The sequence below is a fragment of the Pleurodeles waltl genome, chromosome 6 (genome assembly GCF_031143425.1).
Source record: "Pleurodeles waltl isolate 20211129_DDA chromosome 6, aPleWal1.hap1.20221129, whole genome shotgun sequence".
Taxonomy (NCBI): Eukaryota; Metazoa; Chordata; class Amphibia; order Caudata; family Salamandridae; genus Pleurodeles; species Pleurodeles waltl.
In genome coordinates this window covers 602,171,219-602,187,391 of record NC_090445.1, presented here as the reverse complement: position 1 = coordinate 602,187,391, position 16,173 = coordinate 602,171,219, and the positions used below count along the sequence as shown (strand labels likewise).

General features: G+C 43.7%; 1 protein-coding gene across 1 annotated transcript in view; it reads right to left on the bottom strand.

Moving 5' to 3' along the window:
* The window catches only part of BAK1 (BCL2 antagonist/killer 1), a 168,109-nt gene that overhangs the window by 137,262 nt on the left and 14,674 nt on the right, over nt 1–16,173 (bottom strand). The gene's annotated exons all lie outside the window — the stretch shown is intronic.

The window sequence follows — 16,173 nt, the reverse complement described above, 5'->3', positions numbered from 1 at the left end:
ATGTTTTGGGGGCCATGTAAGGTGCACACATGCCAAAAGGGCATGTGTGCTTTACATGTTCAATTTAAAAAAGCATTTTAAATGCATTTTTAACTTTTGCACCAGGTTACCACCTGGTTTCATTTCATGGTATTTTCCATGTGCAAAATGCCATTCTGCGAAAAATCGCAATTTGCGTTTTTTTGCAGCATCACCTTGCGATGTGGATTTTGTGAATCGCAAATTGCGACTCGCAAAACCAGGTCGCAACGCAAGAAATCTAAATTTTAGCGATTTCTTATTTGTGGTCTGCAAATGCCTTTCATGCATCGCAGACCACTTTTCTGAACTCGCAAACGGCCGAATTTTGCGATTCGCACCGTTTGCGAGTGCACATTTTTTTCATACATCTGGCCCTTTGTGTTGCTAGACAGTGTCCAGGCACAGGGACGTGTACAAGTAGAGATTTACAAGAGGTGGCTTTTCAAATTCTGCTAACATGGTTAAGAAGTTTATGAAGGTCACCTTACATGAGCAGAAACGTCTATCCCTGTCAGTAATGGAGTGACCAGTCTTTCAGTCAGCCATCAGCCACGTTCTCTTTCTGATCAGGGAGATGGAGCCTGACGGAACTTAAGGTGCGGAATTGTCCAGCCTCATGTAGTAGAGGTTTCTTTGACCTGGGCGTCAATTACTTATCTAGGAGCAGCACTTTGAGGATTGTTGAGGATCCTTAGTCCTGTACTAGGGATGGGATTTTCGGGCTTCAAGATTTGTGGACATGTTTTGGCAACCTGCTGGTGCCAGTCTTTAAGAGCAAAACCTTCCCAAACTGGTGACCTGGATACAGTACTGGACTTCAACATTTTAGTCCCTGTAGGCCTGGGGGCAGTCTCTGTCTGGCAAGTGTTGTTTTTCAGAGTCTCCCAGCAGAGATCTAATTATGGAAGCTTGCAGACACCATTGAGACAGGGACTGAAAGTACAAGTATCCAACCTGGCCAAGTCTTTTCTCAGGTGGCCTGGGGTGGGTGTTCACTTCTCTGCCTTGTTCTGTGGGAGACTGACTCCATAGTTCATTTTGAAAACGATACTGGGTTATGCCCCAGTGTCTTTAATTTCGATCAGGTTGAAAGACCACGATGGACCCTTGATAAAACTCTGCTAACCGACGTTAGGTGGCTATCAGTTATGAAATCTAACCTAGTGAAATTTTTAGAGAGGAATGTGGGATTGGCTTCCTCTTTTTCAGTCTGGGAAGCATGCAAGGTATACATTAGTGGGAAGCAATCACATTTAAAGCACAAATATCCAGAGTAAGGAAGGAAAAATCTCAAGCTTTGAAATTCGACTTGGATCAAGCTTCTCAGGTTCACCTGGCAGAGTATTCTCAGAGTTCATTCAACATGATGAAAGCCAGACAGGCTTTAAAAGATCATCATGTTTCCCACATTATACTTAATCATAATTCAAGCTTCCAACAACACTATGAGGAAAGTGAATTTGCCGGAAAATTTCTGGCCTGGTTAGTTAAAAAATGGCGCAATAATGCAATCATCAAATCGATCTATGACAAGGCCATGGGCTGGATTGGAGACCTGCCCAATGAGAGAGAGAGGGTATTTCTAAAACACATTAATCTTTATACATTCTTGTTTACCATCTCTCCAGAAGCTGTTAAGGAACTTTTAGGGTCTGTTAACCCTAACACCAACACTTAGTAGGGATCAGCAGATTAAATCAATTACTCCTATTACACCTTTGGATGTTCAAGAAGCCATCAAGTCCTCCCCCAGTGGGAAAGCTTATGGGAACGATGGGCCCCTGGCTGAGCTGTATAAAGTACTTATGGCCCATATTGCGACATTCCTGGCTAAACTGGTTACTGAAATACTTGAGGTTTGTGAGGTGCCCCATACTTTTTCTGAGGCTGTAATTGTCAGCATTTTAAAAAAGGGCAAACCACCTGACCAACCGGGCTCATATCAACGTATTAGTCTTTTAAACAATAACTATAAACACTTTGCAAAGATCACTGCCTTTGAATAATGCTGCTAGCTCAAGTAGAGGTCCATAGTGATCAATCAGGTTTTTTTTTTCACCAGGGATAACTATCTCGTCTATTACCAACTTTTTGCCACAAGCCACTGATTTGTTTTCAAATAACAAGACCAAGCGGCTATGATCATGAAAGACGCTGATAAAGCTTTTGATTTAGTTCAAAGGGAGTTTCTCTGTTAGAAATGGGGTTTCTAGTTGGCAGTGAAATGCACCCTGTCCAAGTAGGGACCCTCACTCCTTTAATTAAAGCACCTCTTCAGGATGCACTCAAAGTGAAATGATCTGACGATGATCTGATCTTATATCTGGAAGCCAAGTGAAAGAACATTTCCAAAAATTAAAGCATTTTCCGATTTGGGGGGGGCTATAGAATTAACCACGCTAAGTCGAAAGCCCTTTTGTTTTACTTGTCTGATCTTATGCTACCAATCGGAATGCAGCCACAGTTTCAGGTCTCAAACCCTATTAGATATTTAGGTATCTTTATAGCTCATGATTTTTCAGAATTATATCAACTTAACTATTTGGCTATTTTTTATAAAGCTCAGAATCTATTACATCAATGGCAGTCATATCCTCTTACTACTATTGGACGAACAGCACTGGCTAAAATGATGATTCTTCCACTTTTGCTCTTTATTTTCTCTAACACAATGATTAAGGTGCCCCAGAGATTCTTTACTGAATTAGAGCAGATGCTGCAGCATTTTATTTGGCTCGGGAAGAAACCTCGTGCCAAGTTGAAAACCTTATACCTAAATATAGAGAATGATGAATTAGCATGTCCCCATTTTAAGAAGTACTATGAAGCTGCCTTCTTAGATTGGTGTGTAAGGACAGAAATTTCACAGAATCATTGCAATAATTTTTATCTTGAGCAAATGCTCACTGAAACTGGAATGAAGCTTTCCCCGTTCCTTAAAATTCCCAAGCTCCTGAATCACTTTAGATATAAATTCCCTTCTTGTGTGCCTTGTAGACATACCCAATGAAGGGAGAGTTTTTTCCCCATTTTCATCCTGATATTTTGTTAAAAGATTGATTGCAATCTATTAGGCCTTCAGGTAGAAAAAGAGACCATTCAGGACTGGGGAAAAATCATGATACTTTGCTTTAATTACTTGTTTTTGGCTGGAGCCACGCAGTCCTGGAGACAGATTCAATTGAGCAATCTTGAACTTCTGGACGCATTGCTTTTTCATATTTCAAGTTTAAAGGCTTTCTCCAAAAAACTCAGGCTCCAAGGGATGCATTACCTTCTTCCATAAGTCAAGCCTAACAGGAGTAGGCAAACGGTACCAAATACTAATGCAACAACTACACACCAAATTGGTTTCGGCCACCTTAAAAAAGATTGAGCTCTCCACTGGGTGTAGGATTGATTCCTCTACCTGAAATCAGTAAAATCAATGGGCCTATGGAGCCATTAGAAGAGCCAACTACAAAAGAATGGCCTTTTTTTAATGTAATTTTTTTTTACCAAGCGCATGGGCAGTGCAGGGGCTCCCAGAGGGGCCCTAGAACACCCCCTCCGCCAGCCTTTCCGAAAGGCTGGGGGAAACAGGGTACATTATCTGGAGGGCAGCACTGCTTGCAGCGCTGCCCTGTCACATAATGTAATCCGCCATTGTCAGGCTGCCTGTCGGCGGTAGCCTGTCGGTGGAGGAGGGCCGGCATAGGCGGCCCTCCCTGTGTTATTAATATGGCGGTTCAGACCGCCATGCCGGTGGTGGTCTTTTCCGCTACTGCCGGCATGGCGGTCTGATCCGCCAAGAACGTAATGAGCCCCTTAGTCCCTTAACATTAGATAAGAACATATCATAACTCATCAGTTGAGTCCAAAAGAGGAAAGTATTCCCTTCACATGCTCACTGTGAGAGATGTAAGAAGATCCATTTCAGGAATTTGGATCTGAGAAAAGTTAAAAACAGAATTACACTACCCCTTCCATGCCTTCCAAGAAATGATGACAAGATTGCTGATCCTTCTCTTGTACCAGAACTCACAACTACTCAGCAATGAAATGTCAGCAGACTGCAGGGAATTTCATGAAAGCCACACTGCCTCCTTAAGGTTGCTGCAGTCAAACATCTTTGCAACCCAGAAATATTGATGCAACAAGATGTCAGAAGTGGGGCAAGCTTTGACCTCTTGCACACAGCCCTAAAAGTATTAACCAGAATGATAAATGGTGGGTGGGTGTACTTAAATCCAAGAAGGTATGGGTGTGGTATGTAGTTGGCTGTCATAGCTCCCAAAAATCACCACATATACATTTATTTTCCGCAGGTCAATATACAAGTCTATTGAGCTTGAAGAGGAGACAGCTATTATTAAAGTTCTGCGGTCTTAACCCTTACACCCACAGCCAATGAATAAGACAGACACCAAACCAAGAATAGAATCAGAACACATTGCTCCCAAAAAATCGTCATAGGCTGAGTCAGACTGCAGTCTGCTATTGAAGCCTCGGAACCTGCTGGTAATACTCCAAAGTCATTCCAACAGCAGAATGGGTGATATACATATACCACTGACTAAACATTTAAATAGAGAGAGGCTTAGAGGCATATTTCATGCACAACACGTTGGTGTGTTTAAGATGTGATCCAATTACCCTAGAAGCACAGCACCTCATTCAATCAGTAGATTTGTAGAGCGCTTCTTGTCACCTTTGAGGGTATCCAGGCACTGGCAGGGTCCAGTTTATTAGCCAAATAGCCAAGTCTTCAGGGACTTTCGGAACTCTGAAAGAGATGGCGCGGTCCGGCGATGAAAGGGTAGCTCATTCGATGTCTTTGCTCCTAGGAAGAAGAAAGAGCGACCTCCCCATGCGCTATTTCAGATGCATGGTGTGACAGTTAGAGAAAGGGAAGCAGAGCGGAGGTGTCTCATGGACTGATGGAAGTTCAGGAGGTGGTTAAGTAAGCGGGTCCATAGTTGTCTATGACCTTGTATGCATGGGTGAGGAGCTTGAACTGGCATCTCGTCTGTTAGGGAGCCAGTGGAGTTCCCTGACGTAGGGGTGATGTGGTTTCATTTAGGAAGATCAAGGACATCTCTGGCTGTGGCATTCTGTATGGTCTGTAGTCATTGAATGTGAGCTGCAATTTCCCCATACAGAGCTTTGCCGTGGTCCAGTCAGCTGGTGATGAGGGCCTGGGTGATGGTGCATCTTGAGCCTTGAGGTAGTCATTTGAATATCTGACAAAGCATGTGGAAGATGAAGAAGCAAGAGGAGGAGACGGAGTTTACCTGAGTAGTAATGGTTAGCTTGTTCTCCAGAATGATGCCTAGGTTCCTAGCATGGTCAGTCGGGGTAGGAGTAGGTCAGAGTTCTGAGGACCACCAGGATGTGTCCCATGGGGAGTTTTTGTTTCCAAAGATCAGTACCTCTGTCTTGAATGTTTTGGGTTTCAGGCAGTTGTCCTTCATCCAATTGGTGACTTCTGTCATGCAGTTGTGGAAGTTGGTTTGGTGGTGTCTTTGGCGATGGAGAAGAAGAGTTGTGTGTCATTGGAGTAGAATATGATGCTGAGTCTGTGGGTTTTGACGATGCTGGCCATAGGTGTCAAATAGATGTTGAAGTGCGGGTGACCAAACGAGGATCCTTGGGTACTCCACAGATTATTTCCTTGGGTGCAGAGGTGAAGGGGACCAGGCTGACTTTTTACATTCTTCTGAAGAGAAAAGAGGCGATCCATCTAAGTGTGGCTCTTTGAATGCCTATGTTTTGCAGTCTTGTTATGAATGTGTGGTGGAAGTCTGTATTGAAGGCTGCTGAGAGCTCTAGCAGGATCAGAGTTGCAGTCTCTCCTCAGTCGAGTGGGGCTCGGGTGCCATCGGTAGCCGTCTCAGTGCTCTGGTTGCTGGGGAATCTGGATTGAGAGGAGTCAACTAGGGGGTTCCGTTCTAGATGTGAAGATAGAGTTGTTGACTGCTTGGTGAACCTTCTGTGGATGATGTTGCCAATGGGAGCAATACTGTTGGGGATCCAATTGTTGAAGTTTCCAACATCCTGGTCTAGGTTGTTGGAGGAGATGCGGCGGATGGTGCTAAGGGCGTCAATCCATATGTCCTTTAAGATTTTGCTCCAGCTGCAGTGGGGGCCCTTGGGCACACTAGGGTAGGTCTGTGAGCTGGTGATGTTGAAGTGGACAATGGAGTGGTCTGACCAGCTGAGTTCTTTGGTGTGTCTGTGCCTGATGCAATCACTGGAGGTGAAGATGGGGTCTAATGTGTGGTCTGTGGTGTGTGTGGGGTCGTGGACGAGTTCGATGAGTCTGATGTTGTTCATGCTGTTGAGGAGGTTGTTAGTGTCATTGTGGTCATCGAGATGGAAGTTGAGGTCACATATGAAATTGTAGTAGTTGGAGTCTATGGTGAGGGTGGGCAATGAAGTTGGCAATGAAGCTGCAGAAGGACAGTAGTCGAGAGTGCCCCTGATAGAGGTTTTGCTGGAGTCAGAAGTGAGGTGTTATTTGGCTGGGGTGATGTCGCCATTTGTGGAGGTGCATTAGATGGATTCCTTCTCTATGATGGTAATCCTTCCGCCAGGTTTGTTGATGCGGTTGCAATAGGTGATCTTGTATCCTTCGAGTACTGTGGTGGAGATGTCTGCTGTGCTGGGTTTGAGCCAGGTCTCAGTGAGAAAGAGGACGCCGGGTGTAAGGGTGGAGATGAAGTCCCATATGTCGGTGCTGTGTTTGCATAGTAAGCATTTGTTGAGAAGAGTGCAAGCAAGTTGGTGCTTTTAGTGAGGTGGTTTAGGTGGTGTGTTTGTGGTGGGGCTGATCGGTGAGCTGGTGTGTGTGCTATGGCAGGTGAAGTGGCAGTGGGTGCAGGTGAAAGCCCTACTGTGCAGCATGGGTCCAGGATACTCAAATATTTGTTGTAGAGGGCATAAACAGTAATCATCAATATGACAATCGTCATGGGGTACAGCACCTGGTGCTCATGGCATGTTTACCAAAAGTGTTTACTGTGTGCTAGTGGCCTGCTGTATTGTGGGTACTTTCTTGCAAATCATCCCTTACTGTGGGCTGTGTTTAGAAAGTAGAACTGATTGACTTCCAGAGAGTTGTTTATAAATGCTATAATACTATGCTCTCCATGTATTGTCACACAACTTGGAAGTTATACCTTTGGCCGCTACCTTACATTTACTACATACTTTGTGCTGGGATAACAAAGTACTTTATGTGGTAACAGACATGCACACCTGCCGTGAATATTACTGTCTGGATCCCTAAAACTGATTTCTGTTTTCACAGACAAACAGGGATCATGAGTACGCGCAATGACATAGGCCTGTCTCACCGACTGCTATTGTGTTGGACTGGGAGGGATGCCTAAAGCGCTACCCATAGGGTGGTGGGTGTTTACTGTCTTCACCAGGAGTTAAGCAGCACTAGCATGGGGGTGGCAGCATACTGTGTAGTGGTCAGTAGGAGCAAATAGGTCCTTTTTAAACCATCAATGGAGTGCAGCCTACAGGCTCACTCACTTTTAAAGTTCTGCCGATGTGCACTCAGCTTACCTTTGGAGTACATCAGAATGATGTGAAGTGCTGCGCAGAAGTGATGTATCTGCACAGTGTATGTGTGTCTGAGAAGGGTGCAATACAGGAATAGTGTGGTACTGAGCAATGCATGAATATGGTGTATGTATGTGCTGGAGGTGTGTGTGTGCTTATGAGTGGTGCAGTGCCTGAAGCAAGATTAATGCATCAGGACAGGCCTGCCTGGTTATCATGCAGAACCTGGACACTGAAAGGAAAATATACTTCTCTTGATTGCACACACACCACAAATTTGATGCGAACTTTAAATTTCACCGGGCAGTTGGATTTGGGCCCACCTCCCCAGGTACTTAATAGAAGCGAGCCTCCGCAGCAATTCTCATGTTCATGTTTACTAAAAGGAACTCTGTATGCCTATATAGAAAGCCAAAGGCCAGAGGTAGAATTTGTACCTGTTTTCCCTTGTCCTAACTGCCTTCTGCCTTGAGGGAGTTGGGACTATATTCCTAGGACTGATATCAAGTCTGAAGCTGTGAAGAAGCCCAGAAGGTAGCCTGTCCCTCATGCAGAGTAATTACCTGTTCAGCCACAACCGAGGTGACCTGCAGATCTTTGCCTTAAGGAGGTCAGAGAAGCCCCAGCGTGCTAAAACCACAAGCTGTAACTGATGCTCAGTATGAACTTCGCTCTTGCTGTTTGACAGCCTGAATATATGCTGTTGACATCTGTGTGAGACTTATAGGCCTGCATCCTGCATTGCTGTGTGCCTTTCCTACGTTCAAACCTGCCAACTCAGAGTTGGCATACGATATTGGCTACTTTCACACAGTCGCCGAGCGAGTAGGCGATATCACAGGGTGGCAGGAAATAATTGCTGAAAACCACTGCAAAGAGTGGATTTCAACTCGTCTTTTTTCCCTGTAAGCAACTGATGTCCATTAATGGTTATGAAAACACCCCAGGACATGGGGACCAGACTCAGCAAGTTGTTTCAGCAGCTTCTTAGGTAGTCCTCGGTATGAGGTCCCTCGCCTCCAATGCCACACCCTCTGCCCCCTCCCCAGACAGTGTTTTTGTTGCCAGGGTTGTACGTGCGTTGTAGATGTCAGCGTGAGGGGCCATGTGCTTGCACCCACCTTGCCGTTCTATGTCTTCAAGCAAATGCAGGGGGTGGGCGTGCGTGTGTTCCCTCCCTCTCTCCGTGTGGAATACATCCTTTCTCCAAGCAACTTTGATGTCCGTGTCAGATTACAGGTGCCGCACGACCCACATTCTCCCTGTAAACCCTCTTCATTGTTGAGCAGTTGTTCAAGCACAGAGGGAGGTGTACTGCCACTGCCCACACACTCCTACTGCACCAAAGAACTGCTGTTTCTCCACTAAACAGCTAATGACTGCTGTCTAAAAGAATGAGTCAGCAGCGAGGTCCGCACATGTGACTCTGGAAATGAGAAACAGATGTCAAATCATGCCGATAAAAGCAACTAAAGCAGACACCTGTGCTTGAATTCATAGTGAGATTAGCACTTCTAATGCACTGTCTGATAACCGAGCACATTAAAAAAAACACGTACAAGTTGCAGAGAAACTAAGATACTAATTTGAAAATAATTCTTAAAGCAGTAAAACGTACTTACTTCATTTATCTCCATAATAATAATAAAAGCGCCCTCTCTTTATAAAAGGAGATCATTGTTTGAACATTGTATGTGACACGTGTGCTGCCTGAACTAGATGACCTGTCCCCACACCACGCTACAAGGACAGTTTTCCGTGGCCACCCCATGGATGTCGAGGCCGAAAGAGGAGGTTTGAGGCACTCAGGAAGTTCGTATCAGTACCTGGTTTCTGTATTTACAAGGACACCAGTCATACTTATCAAAAGTATTACCGAACAGCCTGTGATTCACCCAGGCCCTGGAGAACTGGACTGCTAGCCTACAACTTGATCCAGTTGCTGAGCCCAGAGCGTGGCACATCGCCCAACATGCAAGTTTTAACTACAGATATATTTAGGGTTCATGAACACGTTTAACCAGGTGGAGTAAATAGCAGAACAGGTTTTGAATTCTACTCTGTGCACGGTTGCTTACTCACATGTAGAATGCCAGCAAGCAATCCCTGCTCCATAAAGGTCAGCCACTTCTAATTTAGGGGCAGAGGTGAGCAGGGGCATCAGGGTAATTGTACAGACCGCATAGCCATTCAGGCAGATGCTGTTGGCAAGTCCTATGGTTTCTCCAGACTGGCAAAGAAAATATCCTTCACTGTTCTTCAGCTGCCTGCCAGGAGCCGCTACCCGGCATGCTCCATGGGAAGACAACACCTTTCTTATTATAGGAAAAATGTGACTTTTAATGTTGCCTGCTTCGAAGGCGGCACCAAATCATCTTGAAAATGTAGAAGCCAAACTACAAACCAAAAACACTCCAGGCTATCCTACCTATGCTGAGGCTCATTAATATGCACCAAAAACACTAGAGTAGCAACTTTTATGTAGGGTAGTAGTCTATTTATGTTCGTTTGCAAGGATTTAAATTCAGAAAAATAAACGTTTGTAATGAGTAGAAGGGGAATCGAGGTTTGCTACTGAAGTTAGAAAGAAGGCAAGCTCCCACCCCATTCATTTGCAGATAAACGCTCATATTGGGGCTTAACCTAGTTACCGTCATTTGCACAGTCAAGACGTAAACAATCCTAATATAAAGCTTTCTGTAGCTCGAATAAAAATCTCCAAAGGCAGAGTCGTTTTTCCTGACTTGTGCAAAGATTTATTTAGAACAGAAATCAATATGGGCCTCAATGAATTGAGTTTGTCACTGTTAGTAATCCGCTCAAAGAAAGCTATTTGTGGCAAACAGTGGCAGGTGGCCACACAAGGAAATCTTTCTTCTCACCTAAACCAGCCACCTGTCCACACCCTGCTTTGAGATGCTGTAATCTCAGAGTCATCTCCATCTACCTCAGCAGCAATAACATTCTTCCTGGCTCAATTAAGTCAGCGTCCAAAACCGAATAATAGTGTTGCCACAGTGTCTTGCAGTCTCAGTATTTGGTCTCAATTCAGGCAGATAATGCAACTGAGACACATAAAGATGAAGTGATTTGTCCGGGGGTAGGCAGAGTGTCTACGTTGAGAAGTTTGAATTATAACCTAAAATATTTCTAGAGCCCAAATCACAAATGAGGCAGCCTACATGATAATGAAGATTCCTACCTCACAAGGAATTCAAGTCATGATTTTAGTTAAGGCGTGCATAAGTATCTGAAATGCCCTTCAACCCTGCAGCAATGATCTCAGACTGATGGCTTAAGGGAAAGGCATGAAATATAGCCCAGTGGGCCCAGTGTCCTCTGAAGCGTGATGTAACCAGGAAACACGTTAACACGACAGCACTTCAAACCTACAGACTTAAGAAGCTTATGTGTGTGTCTAATGTTATTTTATGCAGATATGTAGAGGGCACTATCACCCGTAAGGGTATCCTGCTGCTAAGCAGCTGTGAGTATAGCCACACCTAGGGCCTAGTGAGACTACTCTAAATGCCAATCTTTGGCTTCTTGCAGAGTTCAAGAAGTGAGGATGAGGCTCTGATGTGTAGCGGGAAGTCATTCCATGCTTTAGAAGCAATGTAGGAGAAGGCTTGATCACAGGCTCTGGTTTTACTTTTGCGTGGGATTTGTGCAAGTAGGACTCAGGACGAGCAGTGGGCCTGATTTTAAGTTTGACGGACAGATCGGCGTTCTTCAGGATAGCAGACTACATTACATCCACTTTCCTAATGGTACTTTGTCTGTCACATGTAGAGATGACAGCCAGCCCCGGTGACATTTCTGTACTTTGAAAGAAACCACCAACACAGTGATCCCATTCAAGGTACAAAACGTTTGGTAGACCGTTACCATCTGTTATGATGGCTATTTTTCAAACTTTAATTTTTTATTTATTCTCCAGAACCAATCTCACAAACTGGGAGTTTGTTTCTGAAAAACAAAAAACTGACACCCCACATGCTGGGAGTTTTCTCCTGTGCTGCGGGGTCATTATTGTCTTTTTTTGTGTCCCTCCAGAAAACACATTACACCATACACCTTATTTACGGCAGGAAGTGTTGGCACTTCCTCCAATGACCCTTACTCTGTTGGGCTGTCGGAGGGCGCTCCAATCTGAAAGAGCCAATTGGGGCTTTATAGACAGAAGGCTTACAGTCTGCCTGTCCCTGAATGAGGCAGGTGAACCAAAGGTTTGAGGTACAGATTCCCCCACACTGTACATGAGTCCCCATGTTAATGAAAGCAGGGAGAAACTAGCAGCTGAGTAAGCCCAAAAAGCAATTGAAGGAGGAGTGAACAGAAGGTGAGATAATAAATTCATTATATTTCAGCTGTAAGGTGGGATTCTACATTTTATAGATATGTACAAGAATTTACTTTTGCAATAATGTTTGAAGCAGTGTTCTCAGTAGATCTCCTGCTTTGACTCCTCCAGGATATCCAGTAAACCGCACACCATTAATGGTATGCTGGCCACTGCTCCATGCCTTCTTTTACAAACACCTGCCAAAGCAATTTCCAAGGAAAGCCCATGAGACTCTGAATTTGAAGATCACTTTAAAAGTGGCTCTGAGAGAAAACTAACATTGGGGACAGTATATGGTCACCAGTCAGCACTTTAAAAGCGTGTATGCAGAAGACTATGTACATTGCAAGGTTGGCTTGAAAAACTAGGCTATCCAAAGGTTCCCGGGGAGCTTGGTCTTAGTTCCTTTAGGAACCGAATAAAAACAGATGAAATATTTATCACCTGAATGTAAGTGTTCGTCTTGAGGGTGATTTATGTATGTATCTATGCTTAGGTATTTGTAGAGTACAAAACAAGATCCTACAATGTGATGAGTGGGGTAGTGGTCCATGAGAAGGTGAGTCTTCAACATCTTTCTAATTTTCCAGATGTTTGGAGAAATCTGGATGTCAGTTTGGCTGCTGCTCCATGTACTGGGAGAGTTGACAGAGAAACCCTGGCTTACGGTTTTTTGTTTTTTTCCTCTCTTGCACATTTTCATCACCAGCCTGGCTATGCCGAGGCTTCAGGTATGACACTGCCTGCCTGAGGGTTTTAGTTTCTTGTCTACATATTTCAGGGTATTGTTTCCGATGGCCCTGTTGGCGATTTTGGCCTATAAGAGGAGCAAATGTCTTTTTTTTATTGCTGGGGTGAAGAAGTCAAATTTCTTCAGGCCCTTGTTGAGCTGTGTTGCAGCGTGTAGGATAAAACTGAGGGTAATGTAATCATCCACGCCAAAGCACTCAGTACTGTGATAAACTCAAGAATTCACAGGAATCAAGTGCAGCATTTGCATACAAGAAAAGATACAGGAACCTACCATCCTCCCACATGACCTCACCCAAATCAAAGCACTCTGCTCTGCACACAGGCTCCTCATCAACACAACTATAGCTTCTTTTAGGCTTCTACAAGACCACCATGAATGACACAATAAGAGAAGCAAAGCAGTCTTCAAAGCAGTCACACAGTGCTTCAATCCTAGACCCTGCACTTGCTCCTTCAGTCAGTAAGCACCATCAATGATTTCTTCATTGAGATCCACAAAATGAAATCCACGTTGGAAGACAAAGACTCCCATGCTATAACTGTTTGACAAATTGATTAGCCAATCACAAAAGCTTGCACATAGTTAAGAAATCAATTAATATGCGTTCAACAGAGGGATTTTGATTTAGGTAGCTTCCCTTGAGTAAACCTTAATTGAAACTCCAACCCATTTATAGGGGACAAGTACTGGTGTTCTTCTCAGACTAATCCCGCTTAAATAAATGGTGGAAACTTGGGCAATTTTTCTAGTTTTGTGCATTTCTTTTTAGGCACAGCTGGGATTCAGGTACTAATTGTTTAATTTCAGTCAGTTTAACTTTTGTGATGTTTGCGATGTCTCTGTCGAAAAGCCAGGTCATGAGTTTCTTTTGGAAGTCCATAAGGGAGGGTGCTGTTCGAAGGTAGACGGTAAGGTCGTTTCAGGTTTCAGTGGCGAGGTAGTTGAAGGATTGGCCACCGCTGCAGCTGATAGATGCGGGGGTGGCGCACAAACGACAGTGAGGAGAAGCACAGGTGTCTTGTGGGTTGATGGAAGTTTAGTCGGTGGTTCATGTAAGCTAGTCCTTGGTCGTGTAAGGCATTGTAGGCGTGTGTGAGGATCTTGAACTGGCATCTCTTCTTGATGGGGAGCTAGTGGAGGTTTCTCAGGTACGGGGGTGATGTGGGTCCATATGGGAGATCCAGGATGAATTGGGCTGCAGCTTTACGTATGGTCTGGAGTCTTTTGAGGAGTTTGGTGGAGATGGCGGAGAAAAGTGAGTTGCTGTAGTCGAAGCTGCTGGTGACTAGGGCCTGGGTGACGGTCTTCCTGTGTTAACTGACATCCATCTGAAGATTCTGCGGGGCATGTGAAGGGTGTGGAAGTAGGAGAAGGCAGCTGTGTTGATCCGTCACTTAATGGTCCGTTCGCTTTTGAGGATGATGCCCAGGTTGCGTACATGGTCTGTCAGTGTGGGTGTGGGCCTGAGTTCGGCTGGTCACCAGCTGTGGTCCCATATGGATGTGTTTTTCCAGAAGATCAGTACTTCTGTCTTGTCGGAGTTGAGTTTCAGGCAGTTGACTGTCCCAGTTGGCTCCATTGGTCATGGCATCGCAGACGTTTATTCTGGTGATGGTGGGGTCCACGGTGAGTGAAAAGAAGAGTTGTGTGTTGTCTGCGTAAGATATGATATTGAGACAGTGGGTCTGCCATTGTCTGTCAGGGGTCATATAGGTGTTGAACAGCGTGGGGCTGAGGGATGATCCTTGGGGTACGCCGCAGATTATGTTCTTGAGCTTAGAGGTGAAAGGAGGCAGACAGATGCTCTGCCTATCTGTCTACAGGTATGTTTTTCACTCATGGCAAAAGGGTGAATTTTCAGCAGAAAGCTTTTGGTGATTTTAGCTTCGAATTATGTCGGGACGTGCATAGCAAGAGTTTAAAAGTATTTGTTTATTAGTCTAATAAACCCACTACTAAACCTCTCATAAACACCAACAAACATAAAACAACCAATTGATGACTGTCGCAATTCCACTTCAAAAGGCATCCATAGAATGCACTTAGATGAAAGGCTTTTACTGGTGTAATAATGTGTTCTGTATATTGTATTTTCCTATATGTGATGAATTATCCTCTGCTGTGTACTATGTATATGGGGTAATGTACCTCCTACCTTTCATTATAAGAACAGTGCAAGTCACTAAGAAGTTCCCTAACCATACAGAGAAATGAAGCCGAATGCAGCGTTTCTATATAAGGTCATAGATCTCTGAGATGACTTGCAATATCTTTCTAATGTAGGTCTAAGGATTTTTATTACATGGTCATATTAACACCTATTCCACAAACCACTTAAATACTTGGTGTCTTGCTCCTTTATATGAAAGAGATGGTATGGTGCAGACGTGTAAATAAAAGTTGAAAATCTGAGTGTGAAATTAACACACCAAAAATAAATTAATTATTTGTTGCAAAAACATATTAAAATCGGTTCAATTTAAATTCATATAAAAAGTTATATCTTAGAATGAGTTCTAATGTGCAAAGAGATTCTTTCTACCTGTAATGAACGACAGCCTGCTAAAATTAAACGTGGTGCTATAAATCTCTCTTTTGTGCGGATCACTGTTTATTTTAGGCAAACAGACTATAAAAACGACGCATTTAAACTGATGCTGTAATGGTCCCTGGGACCTGCCATTCACCTTAGCTGCTGGTTTCTAGCAGCAGGCCTTATGACGGCACAGCGCACCTATAATACATTAATACAGTTGAGCAGCTACATACTTTTCTAATCACAGGTGTCTACGGACGTAAGTCACAGCTCAACAGTAATAAGGAAATAAGAGACCTCTTTTTATACTGGAAATGCAGCTTCTATGTATTATTACACACTAAGCCAGTGAGGGATTCATTTATATGATAATGGAACTCTCAGGTGACTTGCCATTTCTTTTCAACAAGGGCAGAGATTAATTTACTATATTACATGGTTACACCATTACCCTTCTTTCAAAAATCCTTGGTACTGTTACTGTTTTGCATGAAAGAGTGCAGTTGCAGATATAAAGAATCAATACAAAATATGACATGAAATTGTAAACGCACCAATAAGCAGCTACTAGTTTATTGGAGAAAATACTGAATTAGGTTTATTCTGACTCACTTTCTACAATGGTTGCAGTTGAGAATACATGTTAACATGCAGAGTGAGCCCTGCTTTCTTAGAAACATGAGCCCTGCAAAAATATAAACATGATCCCATAACTGTCTCCTTTCTAACTGTGACTGTTCAATGCAGGGAAACAATTCAGAAGAGCTAAAAAGCTCTTGTAAAATTGTATTTCACACTACTTTCCTTGCACACGCAAATACTTTAATACACTATTATCACTGATGAGCTATATCATTTTCTTATTACAGGTAGCCAGCGATGTCACAACTAGACTGTAATATGAAAATAAGAAATAGGTTTTTATACATGGATTGACAGCTTCCATTTGTTATAGTGAGCTAT